The 26,037-nt window shown below is 44.2% G+C and overlaps 1 long non-coding RNA gene and 1 other non-coding gene across 2 annotated transcripts in view; both read right to left on the bottom strand.

Moving 5' to 3' along the window:
• The window catches only part of LOC116272079, a 40,556-nt gene extending 19,685 nt beyond the window's left edge, over nt 1-20,871 (bottom strand). The window contains exon 1 of the long non-coding RNA XR_004180803.1: nt 20,225-20,871. This is a non-coding gene — a long non-coding RNA (uncharacterized LOC116272079). The remainder of the gene's footprint in view (nt 1-20,224) is intronic.
• LOC116272191 lies at nt 6,759-6,865 on the bottom strand. Its single transcript, XR_004180918.1, has one exon. It is a non-coding gene; the product is annotated as a U6 spliceosomal RNA (small nuclear RNA).
• Nucleotides 20,872-26,037: the final 5,166 nt, after the last annotated feature.

The raw sequence follows: 26,037 nt of genomic DNA, 5'->3' as shown, positions 1-26,037 counted from the left end.
ACATCCTGAGTCATACACTTCCAAATAGATCAGACGCCTCCCACTCTCTAACAGACATCCAAAAAGAGCAGAGACACATTCTGGGACATATACCAAAAAATACTCAGAGTCTTCAATCACTTGGAATTAAACTCACAAACACATAAGAGAACTCACCATCTGGGACATACACACTGAAAGAGAAGATGGACCTGACATAATAGGATGTATACCCACGAAGATACCAGGGGCGCCACACACTGCAAAATACACCCCCAACAGATCAAATCTCCAAACCTGGGACATACACACGCACACTGCAGAAAGAAACATTCTCAGGCATAAACCCACTAACAGGTTAGGTACCTTACAATCCGGGACATGTTGAATTAGACCTCACATCCTTGACAAATACACACAAAAGAGACACTCACATACTGTGATATTCACTAGCAAACAGATGACAGACCTCATGTAAGAAACACAACCAAAAAGAGATCAGAGACCTTGAATCCTGCAACATGAAACTACAAACAGCCTAGAGACCTTACCTGCAGGGTATATATGCAGAATAGGTATACAGACCTGACATCTTGAGATATATAGCCACAAACAGATCAGAGACCTTGCAACCTGAGATAGATACTCATAAACAAATCAGAGGTCTCAATCCTGCAATAAGCACCCATAATCAAGCCAGAGACCTCACATGCTAGAAAAAAGAGCCACAAATAGGTCACAGACCTGAAATCTTGCAACATACACCCATAAAGAGATCAGAGAGCTTATATTCTGAGACATATTTCCAAACAGGTCAGAGGTTTTCAAACCAAGGGAAATAACCCACAAATAGCTCAATAACTTCACAGCTTGGACACATACACACCTCAACAAATATATATATTATACACACACACACACATACAATATATATATTATATCTACTATCGGCCCTCGGATTCAACCAACTCTGGATCAAAAACATTGAGGGAAAAAATAATTTAAAAACATAGTAAAAATAATACAAATAAAAACAATGTAGTATAACAACTACTTACGTAGCATTGTGTCAGGTATTATAAGAAATCTTGAGATTATCTATACAGAAGAATTTACATAGGTTACATGCAAATACCATATCATTTTATATAAGGTACTTGATCGTTCATGGATTTTGGTATACACAGGGCTCCTGGAACCAATTCCCCCAACCCACAGATATTGAGGGACAGCTATATTGTTACATATATATATGAATATATATGCCAGCATATAAATCACATATGCTTGAAAATAAACCTAAAAAAACCTTCAGAGATCTGATAACCTAGAACATTAGAACATGTATGCCCCAACAGCTCAGAGAACTCACATCCTGGGATGTACATCCATAAAGAGCTCAAAGATCAAACATCTCCTAGGGCATGCTTTTACAAACGGATCAGAAAACTCAGATCCTATGATAAAACCCTCAACAAAGGTCAAAGACTTCACACAGTGGTTCATTCACCAGTGAACACATTAGACATTTCACACCATCAGACACCACCCACAAACAGATCAGGGAATTCACATCCTGAGACATACACCAACAGATCAGAGACATCACAAACTGGACATGTATCCACAAACATCAGCGGCTACAGGACCTGAAACCACAAAGGGTTCACAAACTTTCTTTCCTGGACACACATACCCAACTAGATCAGAGATCACTCATCCTAGGACATGAATCCAGAAACAGACCAGAGAATTCATATTCTGGGACACATATCCTCAAAGAGGTTAAAGACCTTCCACCCTGGTTCATTCTCCTGCAAATAGATCACAGAATTCACATCAGATACACCCCTACATGTGTATCAGGGAGTTCACATCCTGGCACATATACTGACAAATAGATAACAGACCTCACAACATGGACGTGTAACCACAAACAGATCAGAGACCTCAAATACTAAAAATAGTGCAGAGCCCTCAGATTATGTGCCATACAGCATCAAACAGGTCAGGGAACTGAAATCCTGGGATATGCACCCACAAACAGAGTAGAGGCCTTACAACCTGCACATGAACCCATAAAGAGACCACAGACATCAAACTCCGCAACACAATCCACAAACAGATCAGAAACCTCAGGCCCTGAGTCATATATAACGAACTGATCAGAAAGTTCACGTCCTGGGATATACTCCACAAGCAATGCAGAGACCATACACTCCTGAGACACACACCCACAAACAGAGATCTCAAATCTTGCAATGTACAACTCCAATGAAGTCAGATACCTCACAGGTTAGGAAAACACCAGAAATAGACCTGACATCTCGTAACACAGAACCATGAGCAGATCAGAGAGCTCATGTGCTGGGACATTTCTTTACCAGCAAGCAGATCAGAGGCCTCAATCCTGAGACATACACCCACAAAGAGCTCAGAAACCTCACACCCTAGACATATAAACCTAAACAGACCAGACACCTAACAACCTAACATCCTGGTACATATGTAAGCAAACAAATCAGAAACCTCATGTCACAGGAAACACCCCCAAACAGATGACAGACCTAACAACCTGGAACAGAATCCTTAAATATCTCAAAGACTTCACCTACTGGAATATACTCCCAAAAATCAGCTCAGAGATGTCACATCCTAGGACATGCACACACAAACAGCTCAGAGACCACAGATTCTGGGACACACACCCTCAACATTCAGAGACCTCTCAATGTGGTTCATACACCTGCACACATATCAGAGACTTCCACCATCAGACATACACTCACAAACAGATCATGGAGTTCACATCCTGGGATGTGTACCAATAAACAGAGATCAATGCTGTAACAAATCATAATCATAACGTCATAAAACAACACATATTTATTATCTTACTTTTCTGCAGGTCAGAAGAAAAAAATGGGTTTCAAAGGGCTAAAATCACAGTGTCAGCAGAGCTGCACTACTCCTGGAGGTTCTAGGGGAGAATCTGTATCCTTGCCTTTTCCAGTTTCTAGAGCTGTTTGCATTCCTTGGCTTGTGGCCCCTTCCTCCACCTTCAAAGCCAGGAGCATTTCATCTTCAAATCTCTATCTCTCTGATATCTGCTTCTGGCATCACATCTGCTTCTCTGACTTGGACTTTCCAGCCTCTCACCTCTAAGGACCCTTGTGATTACACTGGGCTCACCTGGGAAATCCAGAACCACCCCGACATCTCAAGATGATTACTTAATCACATTTGCAAGGACCTTTTAACATGTAAAGTCACATTCACACGTTCCAATGATATAAGGATGTGGACATATTTCGGGAACCTTCACTCCACCGACCAAGATATACATCTACAAGCAATGAAAAACATCATTTGCTGAGGTATCCACCACACATAAGCAACTCAAAGACTCCACATCCTATGTTGTATAATTCCAAAGGGATCAGGGACCTCCCACCCTTGGACATGCATCCAAAAAAGAAGTGAAGCACATGTTCTGTGTCATATACCCACAAAGAGGGTGGGGACTTCACACACTGGGACATATAATCACAAACAGAAGATACTTCACACCCTTGAGAAACACACATGAGGAGATTAGAAACTTAAATACTGCAATATAAAGGCAAAAGTAGAATGGAGGCCTCATCTGAGAAATACACCCACAAAGAGATGAGAGACCACAATTCCTGCAATACATTACTCACAAACAGATCAGAGACCTCACACCCCAAGACATCCACAAACAGAACAGAGATCTCAACCTGTAACATACACCCACAATCAAAGAAGAGATCTCACATTCTAGAACAAACAGCCAGAGACTGAGTATACACCTAACATCTTCAGAATACACCCACAGAGAATTCAGAGTTCATATCCCTGGAATATAAACCCACAAAAATATCAGAGACCTCAAGCCATGCATAATATAGTCCCAATAAGCATTGTGACTATATTATATACCATAATATAATATATATTATATTACTATATAATACAATATATATTATGGTATATATATATAAATATAATATATACTATACCGTCATCTGTTCATGTTAATATGTTAACATATTATATATACTATTATGTATATATAATATATACTTAACATATGCTTATATGTTAATATATTGATATATTAGGATATAATATAATCATACAATAATTATAATTCACAATTATAAATATTGAGAACATATATATTATGTTATATAATATGTATTACTATATTATATATTATATAGTGTATATGTGTTCACAATATTTATAATTCTGAATTATAATTATGTTATAATATATTACATTATATGTTAATATAATATAATTATATTAGATAAATATAAAATATATAATTATAATACATTAGATTAATATAACAAAATTATGATTATATTAGATTAATATATAATTCACAAAAATGAAAAATAATAATTATTGTGAATATATTATGTAAGGCTTGAGGTCTCTGATATTTCACACCTCACACTTGGAGATACACATCTAAACAGATCAGAGGCATCTCATCCTGGTACAGGTTGGATATCCCTTATCCAAAATGCTTGGGACCAGAAGTGTTTTGTAGTTTGGATTTTTTTCAATTTTTGGAATATGTGCATTCCAGTTGAGCATCCCACACCTGAAATCTAAAATGCTCCAATGAGCGTTTCCTTTGAGCATCATGTCAGTGCTCAAAAATTTTCGGAATTTTTTTTTTTTTTTTTTTTTTGAGACAGAGTCTCTGTTGCCCAGGCTGGAGTGCAGTGGTGGGATCACGGCTCACTGCAACCTCCACCTCCCAGGTTCAAGTGATTCTCCTGCCTCAGCCTCCTGAGTAGCTGGAATCACAGGTGCGCACCACCACACCCAGCTAATTTTTGTATTTTTAGTAGAGACGGGGTTTCAACATGTTGGCCAGGCTAGTCTTGAAATCCTGGGCTCACGCCATCTTCCCACCTCGGCCTCCCAAAGTGTTGGAATGACAGGCATGAGCCACCATGCCCGGCCAAGTTTTGGATTTTGAAGCATTTCAGAGTTTAGATTTTCAGATTTGTGAGGCTCAACCTGCATAAAGATTTTCAAATGAATCCGAGATCTCATATTTCAGAAATACCTACAAAACATCAGAGACCCAAAACCCAAACACAACCCGCCCACAAATACCTCAGATACCTCACATACTGGAACATACACCCCAAATCAGCCAAGAGACCTCACATCCTAGGACATTCACCCACAAACAGGTCAGAGACCTCATATCCTGAGACGTATACTCACAGAAACCTCAGAGAACACAAATTGAGGGATAGACACTCTCAAACAGGTCAGAGACCTCCTCCCTGGTTCATACACCCACACACAGATGAAAGACCCACCACATAAGACACGCACTCGGCTGGGCATGGTGCCTCACACCTGTAATCCTAGCACTTTGGGATGCTGAGGTGGGTGGATCACCTGAGGTCAGGAGTTCGAGACCAGCCTGACCAACATGGTGAAATGCTGTCTCTACTAAAAATACAAATATTAGCCAGGCGTGGTGGCACACGCCTGTAATCCCAGCTATTGGGGAAGCCGAGGCAGAAGAATCACTTGAACCCAGGAGGCGGAGGTTGCAGTGAGCCAAGATCGTGCCACTGCACTCCAGCCTGGACGACAGAGCAAGACTCCATCTCAAAAATAAATAAATAAATAAATAAATAAATAAATAAACACACACTCACAAACAGATTGGGGGTTCACATCTTGGGATGTTCACTAACAACTGGACAGAGACATCATGCACCTTGGACAAGGTGCTCATTTCTTACTGTTGTAACAAATCACCACAATCTTAGTGCTGTGAAAAAACACAAATTTATTTATTATATTACATCTGTGTAGGGTAGAAACCCAAGAATGGGTCTTAGGGTACTAAAGTCAGGTGTCAACAGAGCTGTCTTCTTTCTGGAGACTCTAAGGAAGAGCACGTTTCTTTGCGTTTTCTGGGTTCTAGAGCTGCCTATAGTCCCTCATCCCCTTCCCCCTTTCTCCATCTTCACAGCTGACAGCAGTTCATCTTCAAATTGCTCTCTGATGTCTGCCTCTGTCATGGCATCTCCTTCTGTGACTGTGCTTCCACCGTCACATTCCCTTCCGTCATTTAGGGCTCCCTGGTCATATCTCTTTCACTGGACATCTTTGAGGGATGCTTTATTCAGCCAACCACAGACAGGTGTGCACAAACAATTAGAGATTTCACCTCCTGGGATATACTCCCATGGACAGTGCAAGGACTTCGTGAGCTGGGACCCACATCCACAAACACTTGTGTCATCATATCGCTGTCTCTGACTCAGTCTGTGTCATTACATTCAGTGAAAATCCAATAAAATATCCCCATCTCAAGATGCTTAATTTAATCACATCTGCAAGGTACCCTTTAAAAAAAATTTTTTTTTTTTGAGATGGAGTCTTACTCTGTCACCCAGGTTGGAGTGCAGTGGCACCATCTCTGCTCACTGCAACCTCCACTTCCCAGGCTCAAGCGATTCTCTCTCCTGCTTCAGTCTCCCGACTGCCTGGGATTACAGGCGTGCACCACCACATCCATCTAATTTTTCTATTTTTTGTAGAGACAGGGTTTCACCATGTTGGCCGGGCTGGTCTCAAACTCCTGACCTCAAGTGATCTGCCCACCTCAGCCTCCCAAAGTGCTGGGATTACAGGCATGAGCCACTGCACCTGGCCTTTAAAAAATGTTTTTAATAAACATTTTTAAAATAATTTAATTTTTAAAAAATTTTCTGGAACGCTTCACGAATTTGCATGTCATCCTTGCACAGGGGCCATACTAATCTTCTGTGTATCATTCTAATTGTAGTATATGTGCTGCTGAAGCAAGCACTTAAATTTTTATATATTAATTTAGATATACATTTTTATAGATTTAGGTGTACAAGTACAGTTACGTTACATGGATATCTTGTGTAGTGGTGAAGACTGGGCTTTTAGTGTACCTACCACCTGAATAATGTACTCTGTATACAATAGGTAGTATTTCATCCCTCACCTCTCTCCCACTCTCACATCTTTTGGAGTCCCCCATGTCTATTATTCTACTCTGTATGTCCATGTGTACCCATTGTTTAGTTCCCACTTATAAGTGAGAACATGCAGTTTTTGACTTTCTGTTTGAGTCATTTTACTTAGGATAATGGCCTCCAGCTCCATCCATGTTGTTTGCAAGGTACCTTTTAGCATGTAAGGTCACATCACAGTTTCCAAAGATTAGGACATAGGCATCTTCGGAGGCCTTAAGTCAACACAACAAAAACATACATGCACAAACAATGGGAGACTTCACACTCTTCCAGAAAGCTCAGAGACCTGAAATGCTGGGACATACACCACAAACAGCTCACATACCTCATCCTGAGTTATACATCTAAAAAGTGACCACAGACCTCCTACCTTGAGACATACATCTAAAGAGAGCAGACACACACGTGGTTCTGGGACATACACCCACAAACAGGTCTGGGATCTCACAAATTGGGACATACACCCACAAACAGAACAGACCTCATACCCTTGATAAGCAAGCAAAAGAGGTTTTTTTGTTTGTTTGTTTGTTTTTTTGAGACAGGATCTCACTCTGTTACCCAGGCTGGAGTGCAGTGGTGCGATAAAGACTCACTGCAGCCTCGAACTCCCAGGCTCAGGCAGATCCTCTCACCTTAGCCTCCTCAGTAGCTGGGACTACAGGCACGCCACCAAGTCTGGCTAATTGTTTATTTTTTGAACAGACAGGGTCTCACTATGTTGCCCAGGCTGGTCTCAAACTCCTGGGCTCAAGTGATCCTTCCACCTTAGCCTCCCAAAGTGCTCAGATTATAGGTGTGAGCCACCATGCCCAGCCAAGATATTTTTTAAAAACTCTCATACTGTAATATACACACAAAAATAGATCAGAGACTTCATCTGAGAAATATAACCAAAATGGATCAGGTCTAAAATCCTGCAACAAGAACCCACAACATGTTAGCTATCTCACATCCTGGCAAATACACCCAGAATAATTAAAGATACTTGACATCTCGGGGTACACACCCACAGAGATGAGAGACCTACAATCCTGGGACATACACCTGCAAACAGATCAAAGGCCTCGACCCTGAGACATACCAGCAAAGAGCTCAGAAACCTCATACCCTGGATGTATACACTTTAAAAAATAATACAACTTGCAGCCTGTTATGTATATGAGCATACAAATCATAAATCTCATAGGCTTGGAAATAATGCCAAAAGCCTAAGATATCTACCAACCTGGGATGTACATCCATGAATGGCTGAGAAGACTCACACCTGGGATATATATCCACAAATAGCCCTGAGACATCACATCCTAGGATATGTATTCGGAAACATTAGGGAACTCGCATCCTGAAAAAACTCCCTCAAGGATGTCTGACTTATCTCAACCCAGTTCATTTACCAGAAAACAGATCAGAATCTTCACACCATTAGGCATATACCTACAAAAAAAAGATCAGGGAGTTCTCATGCTGGGATATACATCAGCAAACAGATTAGAGACCTCATAACTTAGACATGTAACCACACAGAGACCACAGGCCTCAAACCCGGCAACATATACCCATAAAGATACCAGAGACGGCCGGGCATGGTATGGCTCATGCCTGTAATCCCAGCACTTTGGGAGGCCAAGGTGGGTGGATCATTTGAGGTCAGGAGTTGAAGATCAGCCTGGCCAACATGGTGAAACCTCACCTCTACTAAAAATGCAAAAATTAAGGCCGAGGCGGGTGAATCACAAGTTCAGGAGAATCCCAGAGACCATCTAGCTAACCGCGGTGAAACCCGTCTCTACTAAAAATACAAAAAGTGAAAGCTGGGGCGAGGCTGGCGGTGGCTCAAGCCTGTAATCAGCACTTTGGGAGAGCTGAGATGGGATCCGCGAGGTGGGAAGTCGAGACCATGCTGGCTAACCACGGTGAAACCCGTCTCTACTAAAAAATACAAAAAATTAGCGGGCCGAGGGTGGCAGGCGCCTGTGATCCCAACTGCTTTCGGGAGGCTGATGGGAGAATGGCCGTGAACCAGGGGCCGAGGCACCACAGTGAGCTGAGATCAGCCACTGCACTCAACCCTGAAGTGACAGAGACTCCGTCTCAAGTGGCTGGATGTAGTGGTGGGCACCTGTAGTCCCAGCAGCTTCTCGGGGAAGAGCTGAGGCAGGAGAATGAGTGTATGAACCAGGGAGGCGCAACTGCAGTGAGAGCCGAGATAAGCCACTCCAGCCCTGGTGGTCAAATGAGAGACTGTCTCAAAAAAAAAAAAAAAAAGAAAAAAGCATAAAAATTAGCCAGGCATGGTGGGGCGGGGCACCTGTAGTTCCAGCTACTTGGGAGGCTGAGGGAGCAGGAGAATCACTAGAACCCGGGAGGTGGAGGTTGCAGTGAGCTGAGATAGCACCACTGCACTCCAGCCTGGGCGACAGATCGAGACTCTGTCTCCAAAAAAAAAAGATATCAGAGACCTCACACTCTGAGATATACACCAACAAACAGATAAGGGAGCTCATTATGGGATATACTCCAAAACACATCAGAGACTATATATGATCAGGGATCCTAAATTCTGCAACATACACTTACAAGCACATCAGAAACCAGACATGCTATGAAAAAAAAAGTCAGAAATAGATCATAGATCTCATATTCTGTGACATACACCCACAAAGAGATCATACGGCTCATATCCAGGAACAGGTACCCACATGTACCCACAAAGAGATCAGAGGATTCAGACCAAAAGATATACACTCACTATGGGCTCTTTGAAACCCCACACCCTGGACATTCACAACTAAACAGATTATATTAGGCACATCCAGAACATATATAGAAACATGTGAGAGTCCTCAAAGTTTGGTATGTATATGCATAAAGAACTAAGCTTGGGTGCGGTGGCTCACACCTGTAATCCCAGCATTTTAAAAGGGAGGCTGACGCAGGAAGATTACTTGAGATCAGGAGCTCAAGACCAGCCTGGTCAACATGCACAAACATGCCCGTCTTACTAACAATACAAAAATTGGCCAGGCATGGTGGTGCATGCTTGTAATCCCAGCTACTCAGGAGGTTGAGGCAGGAGAATCACTTGAACCCAGGAGGCAGGGCTGCAGTGAGTGGTCGCACCCTGCACTCCAGCCTGAGGCGACAGAGGCCGAGACTCCATCTTTAAAAATAAATAAATAGGCGGTGGCGGTGGCTCAAGCCTGTAATCCCAGCACTTTGGGAGGCGAGGCAGGGTGGATCCACCCGAGGTCAGGGGTCCAGACCATCCTGGCTTCTTAGCGGTGAAACCCGTCTCTACTAAAAAGATACAAAAACTAGCGGGGTGAGGTGGGGCCTGTAGTCCCAGCTACTCGGGAGGCTGAGGCAGGAGAATAAGCGTAAACCGGGAGGTGGAGGCTTGCAGTGAGAGCTGAGATCCAGGCACTGCACTCCAGCCTGAAGCGACAAGTGAGACTCTGTCTCACAAAAATAAATAAATAAATAAATAAATAAATAAATAAATAAATAAATATTAAATCCTGCAGTATATAATACAAACAGATCAGAGACTTCACACACTGGGAAATCAACTCAGAAATGAATCAGTCCTCTCAAATTGTGACATACTATCCAAAAGAGACAAGAGAGTTCATATCCTTGGGAATAAACCTGCAAAAAAAAAAAAATACGAGCCTCAAATCATAGAACATACACCGTCACATAGTTGAGAAACCTCATGTTTGGAAATACACTGAGGAATAGATGAAATACCTCACACATCCTCGAAAAGATCAGAGACATTACATCATGGGACATACACCTGCAAACAGATTGATGATGCCAAACTCTAGGAATTAAATCCACAAACTGATCAGAGACCTAATATGCAGGGACATATAATCACAAATAGATCAGAGACCTTATATTATTTACATGCACCCATGAAAAAAATCTCACATACCAGGATACACAATGATACAATGATAGCCACGGACCTCACATCCTGAGACACACAAGAAAAAGGTCATAAGCCTTATATCCTAGTAAATAAACCCCCAACCAGCTCAGGAACCTCTCACTGTGGGACACACTCACAAACAGATAAGAGATCTCACACTTAGGTTGATACAATCACAACCATATCAGAGAACTTCTATTCTTAGCATATACCCATGAAAGATGCCTCACATACTGGTAATTACAATGACAAACACATCGCAGACCTAAAATCCTGGGACATACACGCACAAACACAGATCAGATCAGTGACCTCACACACTGGGACATACATCCACAAACATGTCAGAGATCTTCTATTCTAGTAAATACATCTACAAACATCAGAGACCTCAACCTCACATCCTGGGACATACTTGCAGAAATAGCCCAGATACCTAAAATTTCTGCATAAATCATCCCTTAATTTGCATGTAACTAAAAGTGGGCATAAATATGACTGCAGGACTGCCTCTGAGCTGCTACTCTGGGCACACTGCCTATGGGTAGCCCTGCTCTGCAAGGAGCAGCACCTCTGCTGCTGCTATACACTACCTCTTCAATAAAAGCTGCTGTTTAACACCACCAGCTCACCCTTGAATTCCTTCCTAGGCAAAGCCAAGAACCCTCCAGGACTAAGCCTCAACTTTGGGGCTTGCCTGTCCTGCAACCAGATGAAAGATCTCAAACTGAGTATATCCATGAACAGATAAGAGACCTTACACACAGAGACATATGTGGGCACATGGATCAGAAACTTCTTACTTGGGAACATACACCCAGAAACAGACCAGAGACCTCATATCCTGAGAAATATACCAACAAACTGACTTTGACATACACCAATGAAAATCACATACTAATATATGGCAACAAATGGATCAGAGACCTCACATCCTGGGAAATACACCACCAAACAAATCAGACACCTCACACCTCTGCATATATACCATCAAAGAGCTCAGAGACTTCACACCATGGGACCTACACACCCAAAAAGATCAGATACTTAAATCCTAGCTCATATAACCACAAACATACTTGAGAACTCACTCTGAGCAATCCACCCCCAAACAGATTAGAAACTTCGTATCCTGGAACGTATAGCCACAAAAATATCAGAGACCTCATACCCTTGTCACTTCACATATACAGGGACATATACAGGGATAAACAAATCTGAGATCTTACACGCACCCACTAAGAGCTCAGGGAACTCACATCCTGGGAAATATACCCACAAACATGTTAGAGACCTCACACCCAGAGATGTACACCCACAGCCACAGCAGAGACCTCATGTCCTAGGACCATACACCCTCAGACAGACTAGTCCTCATATTCTCCAACACACACCAAATAAACAGATTAGAGTACTGACATCCCTAAAAAAATACAACCAGAAAAGCTCAGAAATATAACATCTAGGGAAATATAGCCACAAGGAGCTGAGACTCACACCTTGGCACATACATCCACAAAGAGATCAGAGATCTAACATTCAGAGACATAAAACCAAAAACAGATCAGAGACCTCACACCCTTGACATGCACTCATGAACAGAGACCTCACAGCTGGGATGTACAATGACAAGCAGATCAGAGGCCTCATACCCTGGGATGAATACTCACAAGCAGGTCAGAAACCTTACACCATTGGACATATACCCACAAACAGAACAGAAACCTCAAATATACTTCCAAATGGATCACAGAACTCACATCTTGGAATATATACCCCCCCAAAAATCAGAAATATCTTATTCTAGGAAATATAGATTCAAACAGATTAGAGACCCCACAACTTTGGACACACATGATCAAAGAGCTCAGATACCTTGCACCCTGGTATATACACCCATGAACAGAGATCTCATATACTGTGACATACATGTCAGGGATACACATAAACAGCTCTGAGTTGTTTATGAGCTTTACATCCTGAGACATACAAAGAGTGCAGAGCACCGATTCCCTCTGCCCTCAAACTCAGAAATATCAAAGTCGGGACACAGGCTCTCAAACACATTAGAGACTTCATTCCAGGGACTCAGTGGCCCAAACAGCTGACACCTAGTGTTCTGGATGCAGACTCGAGTCACCTTGGTGATGTCTCTTCCTGGGACTTAGAAATCCATATACCTCAAAGAATACACAGAAACAATACACAGTCCTCCAAAGAGTTCATGGATGTGAAACCCGGGACACTGACTGCCAAACACTTCAGTGACCTCATACCCAGAACAGACTGCCAGAGAGCTCAGATAATTCAAATTCTGGACTTGATCACATTCTGGATATGAACAGAAAAAAAAAAAAGCCCAGAATCCCCATGCTTTGGAACATAGATCCCCAAATAATTCAGAGATATAAAAACCTAGAGAGAAAACCCCAAAAGGTCACTTAAAAATGCGAAACACAGAATGCCCAAAAGACCCAGACATCATGGCATGGATACAGACCCGGAAAAAGCTCCAAAGTCTCGAACTCCAGACAGACCCATCAAAGAGCTCAGAAACACCTCTTATGAGTTATCTATTGCCACATAAAAAACAACCAGCTTTTGGCTGCTTGAGCATCCTCGAATGATGGCTGGCTTCCACTAGAGTCAGTGATCCAAGAAAAAGCACAGCAGAAGCCATAGTGCCTTTTAAATTTCCCTCTAGGTAAGTACTGCTTTGCTGCATCCCACAAATTTGGTAAGTTTTATTTGGATTTTCATTTAGTCCAAACTATTTTTTATTTCTCTTGAGACTACTTGGAGCCACTGGGGCCCTGCATCCTCCCCTAAAGTCTTTCTCTGGAGTTCATACCCTGCCTCTCACATAAATGTATAAACCTGTCTCATAACCACAGTTTTTGGAAGAGGAACAAAGTTTTTTCTCACTGTGCATCCTTGCCTCATGGTGCACAATCTATTATGCATGTTCTCAAGAGAACCACCGAAGTAAAATTGTGGATTTACTGGAGATGAAGACACAATTCTGTTTACTCTTTCTTAAACCCAACATACATTTACATTAAACAACATGTGCACATGATTCCTAAGTTCCAACTGAGATAGTCCCAGGCCCACACTGGCCCCTGGCATTTATATGGATTGCCTGCTTCCCTTCCCCTAGCCCTGAATTCTGCTTTCAGAAGGAGTGTGGGATTAGGGGGAAGGGACTGAAATCAGGAGAGCGTGTAACTGTGCATTGTCCTACCGCTTCTTACCAGTCTTGTAAAAACCTCAGCAGATCAAGGTTTAGAGAGATGATCCAAAACGCTAGACTCTCCTACCATCCAACCAGGACTTGGGTTCCAGGTTTTGAAAGAGGGTCTATCAGACTCCAAAGTCCATGTGTTCTGGGTTATCATCAGCGTGATCAAAGCCTAAGGGAAGATGGACTCCAACATCCATCTGAGCAACGTCCATCCTGAGAGATGGGGGTCCCCACTCAGTCGCTGATGTCAGGAGACACAGAACAAACATCTCCCTACAACAACAATCTCCACAAACAGTGTCAACGGAGACTGTGCCCTCCAGAACAGAGGGTGAGATAGGTTCTGAAGGAAGTTGGTCATTTATACTTTATGGTCTAGGCCAAGCTTGTCCAACCCAAGGCCAACGAGTCACATGCAGCCCAAGATGGCTTTGAATGCAGCCCAACACAAATTCGTAAATTTTCTTAAAACATTATGAGATATTTTGGCAATTTTTTTTTAGCTCATCAGCTATTGTTAGTGTTAGTGTATTTTATGTGTGGCCCAAGACAATTATTCTTCCAATGTGGCCCAGGGAAGCCTGCTGGTCTAGACAAAGAGGCTGGGATTGCTGTGAATCCTGATCCTAATGTGGAGTGGAGGAGTTCACAACCAACTGTGGGGTTCCTACTTCTCACCACCTTTCTTTTTCTTTTTCTTTATTTTGGAGACAGAGTCTTGCTCTGTTGCCCAGGAGTGCAGTGGTGCGATCTCGGGTCACTGCAACCTCAGCCTCCCAAGTAGTTCGGATTACAGGCATGCACCACCATACCTGGCTAATTTTTGTATTTTTAGTAGAGACAGGGTTTTGCCATGTTGGCCAGGCTGGTCTCAAACTCCTGACCTCAAGTGATCCACCCACCTTGGCCTCTCAAATGCTGGGATTCTAGGCGTGAGCCACCATACCCAACCCTCACTGCCTTTCTGAACTGGCATATAGTTCAGGCAGAGGGAAAGGGGGATGTCACACATACTACATGTCTGGATTCGGTATGTGATAAGGTCACTAATTCCTGATATAGCACCCCGAAAGAGCTCAGAGCTTTCAAACCTTGGAACAGAAACCGTAAGACAGACCACAGACCTCACACTATAAACCTCAGACAAAGACCCCCAAATTGTTCAAATGCTTCATACCCCAGACCAGTGGTTCTCAACCAGAGGCTATTCTGCCCCCCAAAGAACATTTGGCAATATCTAAGGACATTTTGGCTGTCACAAATGTGTGTGTGTGTTGTGGGGGTGCTACTGTCATCTGTGAGTTGAAGCCAGGGATACTGCTTGCCAGTGTCCTTTAGCCAAAGACCCCCGCCCCACCCAGGAACATACCTGTAGTTGAACAAGTTGGGATGATTACTCATTGCAGCGAGGGAGAACGCACTCCATGGGGAAGTGTGGGGTGGTGGGGTTTGAGTGATTTGGGGGAAGGTCTAAGGAAGTGGGGGCTCACTCTAGATTAGATGCTGTCAAAAAACAAGGGCAATTTTACAATTGGGTATTTCAATAAATCTTATCTATAGGGAGGGCAGAACAGAGTGAGGCTAACGCTGTCATTGGTAAGGAAGTGGCAGTCACTCATTTTAACCAAGAGAGGAGAATATTTGGTATTTTATGGGCAACACAGTGAATCCTTATTTTTGTTTGTGCTTAGACAGCATTATAAAGTGGCTGTGTTCTATTTTTTTTTTTTTTTTTTTTTTGAGATGGAGTCTCGCTCTGTCTCCCAGGCTGGAGTGCAGTGGCGCGATCTTGGCTCACTGCAAGCTCCACCTCCCAGGTTCATGCCATTCTCCTGCCTCAGCCTCCAGAGTAGCTGGGACTACAGGTGCCCACTACCACGCCCGGCTAATTTTTTGTATTTTTAGCAGGGGTGAGGTTTCACCGTGTTAGCCAGGATGGTCTTAATCTCCTGACCTCATGATCCGCCCGCCTCAGCCTCCCAAAGTGCTGGGATTACAGGCATAGCCACCACGCCCGGCCTATTTTATTATTTTTTTGATACAAGATCTCACTTTATCCCCAGGCTGTAGTGCAGTGTGGCATGATCTCAGCTCACTGTAACCTCAAATTTCTGGGTTCAAGCAATCTTCCAGCCTCAGTCCCTCAAGTAGCTGGGATTACAGGCACCCGCAACCATGCCCAACTAATTTTTGTATTTTTTGTAGAGACGGGGTTTCACCATGTTGTCCAGGCTGGTCTCGAACTCCTGAGCTCAAGCGATCTGCCCACCTCGACCTCCCAAAGTGCTAGGATTACAGATGTGAGCCACCTCATCCAGCCAAGCTCTGTCGATTTTATCATGGTCTCAGACTAACCTTACCTGAGGCTAGTATTCGGTGAGATTGTTCATGTCTGTTAGGAGAATAACATGGCCTAGCTACGGGGTCAGGCCTGCTTCTGGGTATCAGGGGCTGCTCCCTTCTTTCCTCCCTTTCTCTCTCATGCTAAACATCTCTTACGGGTGAAATTATATCCCCTCAAAATTCCTACGTTGAAGTCCTAAACCCCAGTACCTCAGAATGTGACCTTATTTGGAAATAGGGTTGTTGCAGATGTAATTAGTTAAGTTAGAGATCATGCTGGAGTAGAGTGCCTAATCCTAATCCTGCGCTACTGTTGTCTTTATAAAAAGGGGAAATTTGGACACAGACACACAGGGAGAATGCCAGGTAAAGATGAAAGCAGAGATGGGGTGATGCAACAGAAGCCAGGGAACAGCAAAGATTACCAGCAGGCATGCGAAGCTAGGAAAGATGCAGGGCACACATTCCCCTCACAGCCCCCAAAGGAACCAACCCTGCCAACACCCTGATCTCACACTTCCAGCCTCCAGAATTGTGGGACAATACATTTCTGCCATTTAAGCTACCCAGATTGTGGTACTTTGTCATGACAGCAGCCCTAGTAAACGAATACAATAGATCCTACAATGCAAAGAATAGCCCTCCATAACAAAAGAAATTTCTGGTCCAAAATGTCAATAGTCCCAAGGCTGAGGAACCCTGCCCTGGACACAGAATCTAAAAGTATTTACTGACCTCATAATCTCTGATAGAAGACAATAAAAACCAGCTGATAGTACACACATCTTTGAATATAGTCCTTCAAAGTGCTCAGAAACCTCACACCTTGAACATGGAAGCCCATACAGCCCAGAGAAGACAAGCCTAACGAGACCACTAACAGGTCAAAGACATCATACTCTGCAACAAAGACTACCAAGAAGATGAAAGCGCTAGCATCTAAAAACATACACCAAATGTTCAGAGACAACACATCACGAGACACAAAACCCAAGAGAGCTCTGGGTCCAAAGAGCTCAGATATTTCACACCCTGGACACAAACAGGTGAACAACAGCTCATAAATAACAGTGTCATTCATTTCCTGGTTTAAAAAATTGTACTAAGATTATATAAGTTAACATTAAGGGAAAAAGAGTATACAAGAACTCTCTGTACTATTTTTATAATTTTTTTAAGTCTAAAGTGCTTTGAAAATTTAAAAAACGTTAAAGGCTGGACACAGTGGCTCACATCTGTAATCCCAGCACTTTCAGAGGGTGAGGTGGGTAGATCGCTTGAACTCAGAAGTTGGAGATCAGCCTGGGCGATATGGTGAAACTCCTTCCCTAAAAAAATACAAAAATTAGCCCAAGGTGGTGGTACACACCTGTATTCCCAGCTACTTGGGAGGCTGAGGTGGGAGGATTGCTTAAGCCCAGGCGGTCGATGCTTCAGTGAGCCATGATCACGCCAGTGCACTCCAGCCTGGGTGACAAAGCAAGACCCTGTGTCCAAAAAATAAAATAAAATAAAAATTTTAACAAAAATGATCACAGGACATAAAAGGGAATTTAGAAAACTTAAATAAGGCCAGGTGCAGTGGCTCATGCCTGTAATCCCAGCACTTTGGGAGGGTAAGGCAGGAGGATCCCTTGAGCCCAGGAGTTCGTGACCGGCCTGGGCAACATGGTGAGACGTGGTCTTCACAAAAAAATTAAAAAAATTGGTGGGGTGTGGTGGCACATGGCTGTGGTCTCAGTTACTTAGGATCAGGAGGCTGAGGTGGGAGGACTGCTTAAGCCCAGGAGGTCAAGGCTGCAGTGAGCCATGTGCATGCCACTGTACTCAGCCTGGGCAACACAGTGAGACCCTGTCTCAAAACAAAACAAAACAAAAAAAAAACTTAAATACATCTTGCCAACAAGCACAGAAAACAATGTTAAGCTCCTCTAGCAGTCACAGAAATGCCAATAAAAGAAAAATGAAAATCAATTTTAAGAAAAAAAAAAAGGCCGAGTGCGGTGGCTCACATCTGTAATCCCAACACTTTGAGAGGCTGAGTCAGGAGTATCATTTGAGCCCAGGAGTTTGAGATCAGCCTAGGAAACAGAGGGAGACCCTGTTGCCACAAAAAAAAATTATTTTGAGACAGGGTCTTGCTCTGTTGCTCAGGCTGGAGAGCTGTGGTGCAATCACCGTTCACTGCAGCCTTGACCTCCTGAGTAGCTGGGACGACAGGCACGTACCACCATACCCAGCTACATTTGTGTGTGTTTGTTTGTTTGTTGGTAGAGATAGGGTTTCACCAACTTGGCCAGGCTGGTCTAAAACTCCTGGGCTCAAGTGATCCACCCACTTTGGCCTCCCAAAGTGCTGGGATTACAGGTGTGAGCCACCATGCCCAGCATACAAGAAAAAAAAAAAAAAAAAAAAAAATTAGCCGGGCCAGGCATGGTGGTATGTGCCTGTGGTCCCAGCTACTCAGGAGGCTAAGGTGGGAGGATTGTTTGAGCCAGAGGTCAAGGCTGAAGTGAGCCATGATTGCACCACTGCACTCCAGCCTGGGCAACAGAGAGAGACCCGGCCTCTAAAAACATACAAAAAGGCCTGGGCAACATAGTAAAATCCTATCTCCACAAAAAATAAAAAAAATTAGCCGGGTGTGGTGGCATGTGTCTGTAGTCCCAGCTACTCAGGAGGCTGAGGTGGGAGAATCACCTGAGCTTGGCAAGTGAAGGCTGCAGTGAGCTGAGATCACACAACTGCACTCCAGCCTGGGTGACAGAGCAAGATCCTGTCTCAAAAATAAATAAATAAAAGTAAAGACACACACATAAAAAAAAAAGAAAAAAAAATCCTGCACATCCGGGGACAAAGATCCATAAACAGGTTAGAAACCTTCGGACATTCTGGACCAACGTAAACAGAAAAACAGAAAAGAAAAACAAACAAACAAACAAACAAAAAGAAACCAACCCTGGGACAGAGACCCACAAACATCTCAAACACCTAAACCTCTGAGACACAGATTTTCAAACAGCAAAGAGCCTTTACAGTCTTTTTATAAGTCATACTCTGAACTGAGATTCCAAAACAAATCAGACTTCACATCCTGCACACAGTCCTCCAAACTGCAGAGTGTAATAACTACCTTATGATGAGCTGACTTGACTTGAGAACCACTTTATTCCTACTACCTACCCCTCTCACCAGCCAAACACCTCCCCTGTCCAATGTTTAACATCCCATCATTTAAAAGTGTACTCTTTTAAGTCTTGCCCTCGCTCCAAAATTCTCCTTGTAATTGCCACAAGCTCTTCAGCATCCCAGAGCATGAAACCATGCATCTCTCTTTAGTCACTTATGGCCCACCCCATCACACTCCTAGTCAGGCCTGGTCCTGGGAGAAGCCTCCAAGTCACCCTCTTCTGGGAGATGGGAGCTGGCCTGGAGGAAGATCATGAGATCACCTTGAATCTTATCTGCTGGACTCAGACCTACAGGTAGCCTGAAAAACAAATGCCAGGGACCTGGAGAAGAGTTTTTCTCAGTACTGTTGTGAACGGTGAGTGGGTCCTGAAATCAGTATAATGGGATGCAATAGGCATTGTTTAAAAAAAGAAAGAATAGGTAAAAGAAAATGGAAAAGATTACCCGACACACTCTGTGCCAGCCCTTGAGTACAAGCCAATAATGCCAGCTTCTTTTACAGATGCACAAGTTGAAGTTCCCAGACGGGATTCGAACCTACGGTCTCCAGTAGCCAAAGCCCTGCCTCGGCAACCCTGAACGCCAACCCAGGAGCCAAAGCGCTTGCGCCGAAACAGCAGCCAATGGGAGCGCGGAGCCGAAGGACCCGGTTTGTAGCCTCTTAGTGATCCCGGAAAACCTCGGTACCCTGGAAGAGCTTAGGTAGGCAGTCTCGCGGTGACCAATCAGAGCTCAGGGCAGGACTTTGTCCCGCCCTACGCAACTCGTCCAGGAAGCAATCACCGCTCCGCGGCCTTGCTCCTCACCCCACCCCCGGAGTTGATTCGCATCTGTACAGCCAACCCGGCGGGAACGGATATATTAATAAAAGCTTGGTGGTGGCGGCTTCCAGAAAGGTGGACGCTTTAGGCCGAAGATCCGGTCCGCCCGGCGCGGGGGTCGGTCCAGGCAGAGCCATTCTCTCCTCGGTCTAGGGTGGAGGCCGATCCACTCGCGGGATGAGGAGACCGTTCGTGTCTCCACTAGTACAATGGTGTCTTCCGGAATACACGACCCCTCCCCTGTGGTACCTCCCATCACCGTAGTGGTATGGTCCTGGAGCTGCACAGTCTAGCCATTAACCCTTCATTTCCACCGCTCACACTCTCCTTGTGTGTGCGACAAGGACTCTTTCATGTCAATGTCAAGTGAATCAATCTTCAGTTCACCGCAAAACTACTAAATGGACTCTCTCTTTCATGCCTTCCTCCTGCCCATGTTCCAGCCCTGTCTCCCCAAACCCATGTCCCAGAGCACTCTCCTTGCCCCATACTCTGATCATCCGGTTGAGAGCAAAGGCCCAGGCGTCCAAACCCTTGCTGCAGAGCCACTGCCCATTAATGGGCATTCATTCCCCTGAGGCCACTGATGGAAGTGTGCCTTTGTGTGGCAGCATTTATCAAAATAAAAAGCAGACACCCCTCCTTACTGGAATGTCACCATCATGAAGGCAGGGAGGGATGTGTATATTTCTAGACCCCCAGAGTCTCCGCCTGAAACTGCCCTGCACACAGTAGATGCTCAAAAGGGGATCTGTTGAATAAATGACTCCTTTGGCCTGGCAGTTTCACTTTTAAGGATGTGTTCTAAGGAAATAATCATACATACGTGCACAGTCCTGTGTGCACAAGAATGAGAGGAGCAAACAACTAAGGGGGAAAACGGCAAACGCATAAAGGCAATTATACCATACAGTACCAGCTGGCTGTGAAACAGAATGAGACCTCATTACTGGAAACGCCCAGATAGCTCAGGGACTTCACATCATTGCACACAGAGCACGAAAGAGCTCAGAGATCTCACACCATGGGACACAGAGTCCAAAACAGTTCAGGGAACTCACACTGAACACAGACCACAAAACAAAATTTAGAGAACTCAATAATGGAACATATCTTAATAGATTCTCAGTCACTTCATAGATCTCATCCTCATCACAAAATCCTACAAACATTTCAGAGACCTCATACCCTGGGGCACAAAGGCCGAAACACCTCAGGGACGTTGCAAGCTGGGAAAACAAATCCCAAACACCTTACATACCTCATACCCTGGACACAGACTCCAAAACAGCTCGGAGACCTCACCACCTGGGATACAGATTAAATCTGTACAGAGACCACATCTTCTTTTTGCAGGGTCTCACTCTGTCACCCAGGCTGGGGTGCAGTGATGTGATCACAGCTCGCTGCAACCTCTGCCTTCCCAGCTCAAGCAATCCTCCCACCTCAGCCTCCCCAGTAGCTGGGACTACTGGAGCAGGCCACTACACCCAACTAATTTTTCTATTTTTTTCTAGAGATGGGGTTTCACCAGATGGGAGCCTCGAATCCTAGGCTCAGGTGATCCACTGGCCTGGGCCTTCCAATGTGCTGGGATTACAGGCGTGAGCCACCGTGCCCACCATGAGACCACATAACTCCATGTAGACAACAAAACAATTCAGAGGCCTGAACACAAACAAAATGAAGGTGACACACTTGTACTGCCTGGAGAGACCACCTAAAGAACATGCTGTTAATGCAGGCAAAGCAAGTGGGAAAAAAATGCTCAAAGAACGGCCTCATAACCTGAGAACCAGCCCTGAAAAGTGTTCTGAGATCTTACACCCAAACAGCTCAGAAATCACAGAAAATATATTCTTTTACCATAATGGAATTAAACTAGAAATCAATAACAGAAATATATCTGAAAAATCCCGAAATACTTGTAAATTAAACAAAACACTTTTTTTTTTCTTTTTTTGAGACAGAGTTTTTGCTCTGTTGCCCAGGCTGGAGTGCAGTGGCATGATCTCGGCTCACTGCAACCTCCGCCTCCTGGGTTCAAGCGATTCTCCTGCCTCAGCCTCCCCAGTAGCTGGAATTACAGGCGCCTGCCACCACGTCCGCCTAGTTTTTGTATTTTTAGTAGAGGTGAGGTTTCACCATGTTGGCCAGGCTGGTCTCGAATTCTTGACTTCAGGTGATCCACCCACCTCGGCCTCCCAAAGTGCTAGGATTACAGGCATGAGCCACCCCGCCCAGCCACAAAACACTTTAACCCATGAGCCAAAGAGAAAATCACAAGGGAAATTAAAGAACTATTGTGAATTGAAAAAAATGAAAATACAACAAATCAAAATTTATGAGATACAGCTAGAGTAGTGATCAGAAGAAAACTGATGGCATTAAAATGCTTACATGAGAAAAGAAAGGTCTCAAATCAATTATCTGAATTTCCAATTTAGGAAAGTCTAAAAATTACACCTGAAGGAATGAAATAATAAAGATAAGGGCGGCCAGGCCGGGCGCCGTGGCGCAGACCTGTAATCCCAGCACTTTGGGAGGCCAGTGTGGGCGAATCAGACGTTGGAGACCAGCCTGGCCAACATGGTGAAACCCCATCTCTACTAAAAACACAAAAAACTGACACCTATAATCTCAGCTACTTAGGAGGCTGAGGCAGGAGAATTGCTGGAACCAGGGAGGCAAAGGTTGCAGTGAGCTGAGATCACGCCATTGCACTCCAGCCCGGGCGACAACAATGAGACTCCGCCTCAGAGAAAAAAGCCGGGTATGGTGGCACATGCCTGTAGTCCCAGCTACTCGAGAGGCTGAGGCGCGAGAATTGCTTGAGCCTGGGAGGCAGAGGTTGCAGTGAGCTAAGATTGGGCCACTGCACTCCAACCTGGGAGGCAGAGTGAGACTTCGTCTCAAAAAAAAAAAAAAAAAAGAAATTAAAAAAAAAAAAAATCAACCACGTTTGGTGGCATGTGCCTGTAGCCTAGCTACCTGGGAGGCTGAGCAGGGGGGAATCACTTGAACCTGGGAGGCAGAGGTTGCAGTGAACCAAGATCATGTCACTGCACACCAGCCTGGGTGGCAGAGTCAGACCCTGTCTCAAAATCAATAAAAAATAAAAATGTAAGAGCAGAAATCAATGAAATTGAAAGCAAAAACAATAGAGAAAATCAATGGAGGCCGGGCACAGTGGCTCACGCCTGTAATCCCAGCACTTTGGGACACCGAGGTGGGCAGATCACCTGAGGTCAGGAGTTCGAGACCAGCCTGGCCAACATGGTGAAACCCTATCTGTACTAAAAATATAAAAATTAGCTAGGTGTGTTGGTGGGCGCCTGTAGTCCCAGCTACTCAGGAGGCTGAGGCAGGAGAACTGCTTGAACGTAGGAGATGGAGGTTGCAGTGAGCCAACACAGTGCCACTGCACTCCAGCCTGGGCAACAGAGTGAGACTCGAAAGGGGAAAGGGGAAGGGAAAATTAATGGAACCAAATGCCAGTTCTTGGAAAAAAACAATAAAATTCAAAGTCTCTAGCACCAAAAGCAGCACATTTTTCTCATAAGATCCAAATTCAATAAAAGTCTCTGCAAAAAATTTCTCTTCTTTCTGAAATCTCAACTGAAAGGGATTTTACTCGAAACAGCCTAATTAACAGGTCTTTTTCTTTTCAAAAAAAAAAAAATTCTTATTTATTTATTTATTTAGAGACAGGATCTTGCTCTGTCGCCCAGGCTGGAGTGCAAGGGGGTGATCATGGCTCACTGCAGCATCGACCTCCTGGACTCAAGTAATTCTCCCACCTCAGCCTCCCAAGTAGCTGGGAATACAGGTGCACACCACCACACCTGGCTAATTTTTTGTATTTTTGGAGAGACAGGGTTTCACTATGGTAACCAGGCTGGTCTGGAATTCCTGAGCTCCTGATCCCACCTCGGCCTCCCAGAGTGCTGGGACTACAGGTGTGAGCCACCGCGCCTGGCCAAAAATTTATTTATCAGTTTCTTTGGCGTGAGTTGAGGAAATCTTATGTCCTTTATACTTAGCTAGACTATACTGGTTTGTATCTGACTTTCTACTATTTTTGATATTGAATGAACCATTGGATAGTACTCAAAGAGCTTCAAAAGGACTTTTTTCTCGTTCATAAATGTCTACTGTTCAGAAAATTTATCACGAAATTTATACCTACATTTTAGCAGCTTGAGAGTTAAATAAACACAAAAAAGAGATTCTTAGCAACCCCAAGAACTTAAAAGATTGAATTTAAGCATCTCACAGTGCTCTGTTACACGTCGTTATGCATAAACAAATCCTAAGAACTCGTGAATTTACCACAAATTGTACTGGATATTCAATGCAAATAAAGCCAATTTTGTGCTTACTTGTGAGGGAAAGCTGTACTTGTCAGACGATATATTCCAGAACAAAGCCAGACCTTTGGGAAAGTTTTGGGAAGCCAGGTCTTCAGTGATGGGCACACTTCGGGAAGCGGGAGCATTGAGAGGCAGGCCACGGGGCTTTCTAGCATGTTCCTCTACTCACTGCAATAAGGCTGCTACCAAGGCGCGACTTTAAAATGGCGGCGACAGGAAAGACTGCTCGCTGACTGGCTGTTGTCTAGAAGGGTGGGGCTGTCACTGATTGGCTGACTTTGGCTGACTTTCACGGGGGCCGTTGCTAATTGGCTGAGTTTCAGGACTGAGTGTATATCACCTAGTGATGATTGAGTATATTTCCTGATTTGCTTGCTCCCTTCTCTTAGTGTACTTGGAGGGATGGAATTTCTGGGTCATCAGGGATGCATATCTTTAAATTTTCCTAAATAATTTCAAATGGGGCCGAGTGCGGTGGCTCATACCTGTAATCCCAGCAGTTTGGTAGGCTGAGGTGGAAGGATTGCTTGAGGTCAGGTGTCCCAGACCAGCCTAGCCAACACGGCGAAACCCCGTCTCTACTAAAAAACAAAAATTAGCCGGGCGTGGTAGCGCACGCCTGTAATCCCAGCTACTTGGCAGGCTGAGAGGCAGGAGAATCACTGGAACCTGGGAGGCGGAGTTCGCAGTGAGCAGAGATCACAACACCATATGCTGTAGCAGCACACCCCCCCAATTCCATCTCCACCTCTTTCTTTACCTTCCCCTGCCAACTGTGCTCTCTGCGAACCTAGAAAGGTCAGGGAGAGATGGGGGTGAGTGTTACTCACATGCCAGCTCAGGAGTTGACTCTAGTTCCCACTTTTTTTTTAGAGACAGTCTTGTTGTCGCTCAGGCTAGTCGCTCAGGCTAGAGTGCAGTGGTGCGGTATCAGCTCACTGCATCCTTGACTTCCCGGGCTCAAGCAATCCTCCCACCTTAGACTCCCGAGTAAGCTCCCACATTCTTCATGCCCTACATGAGCAGTGGCTCACAGTCAAGTCCTGATCCTTTCTCCACATGG

The sequence above is a fragment of the Papio anubis genome, chromosome X (assembly GCF_008728515.1).
Source record: "Papio anubis isolate 15944 chromosome X, Panubis1.0, whole genome shotgun sequence".
NCBI classification, from domain to species: domain Eukaryota; kingdom Metazoa; phylum Chordata; class Mammalia; order Primates; family Cercopithecidae; genus Papio; species Papio anubis.
This window is presented reverse-complemented; position numbering and strand designations above follow the sequence as displayed.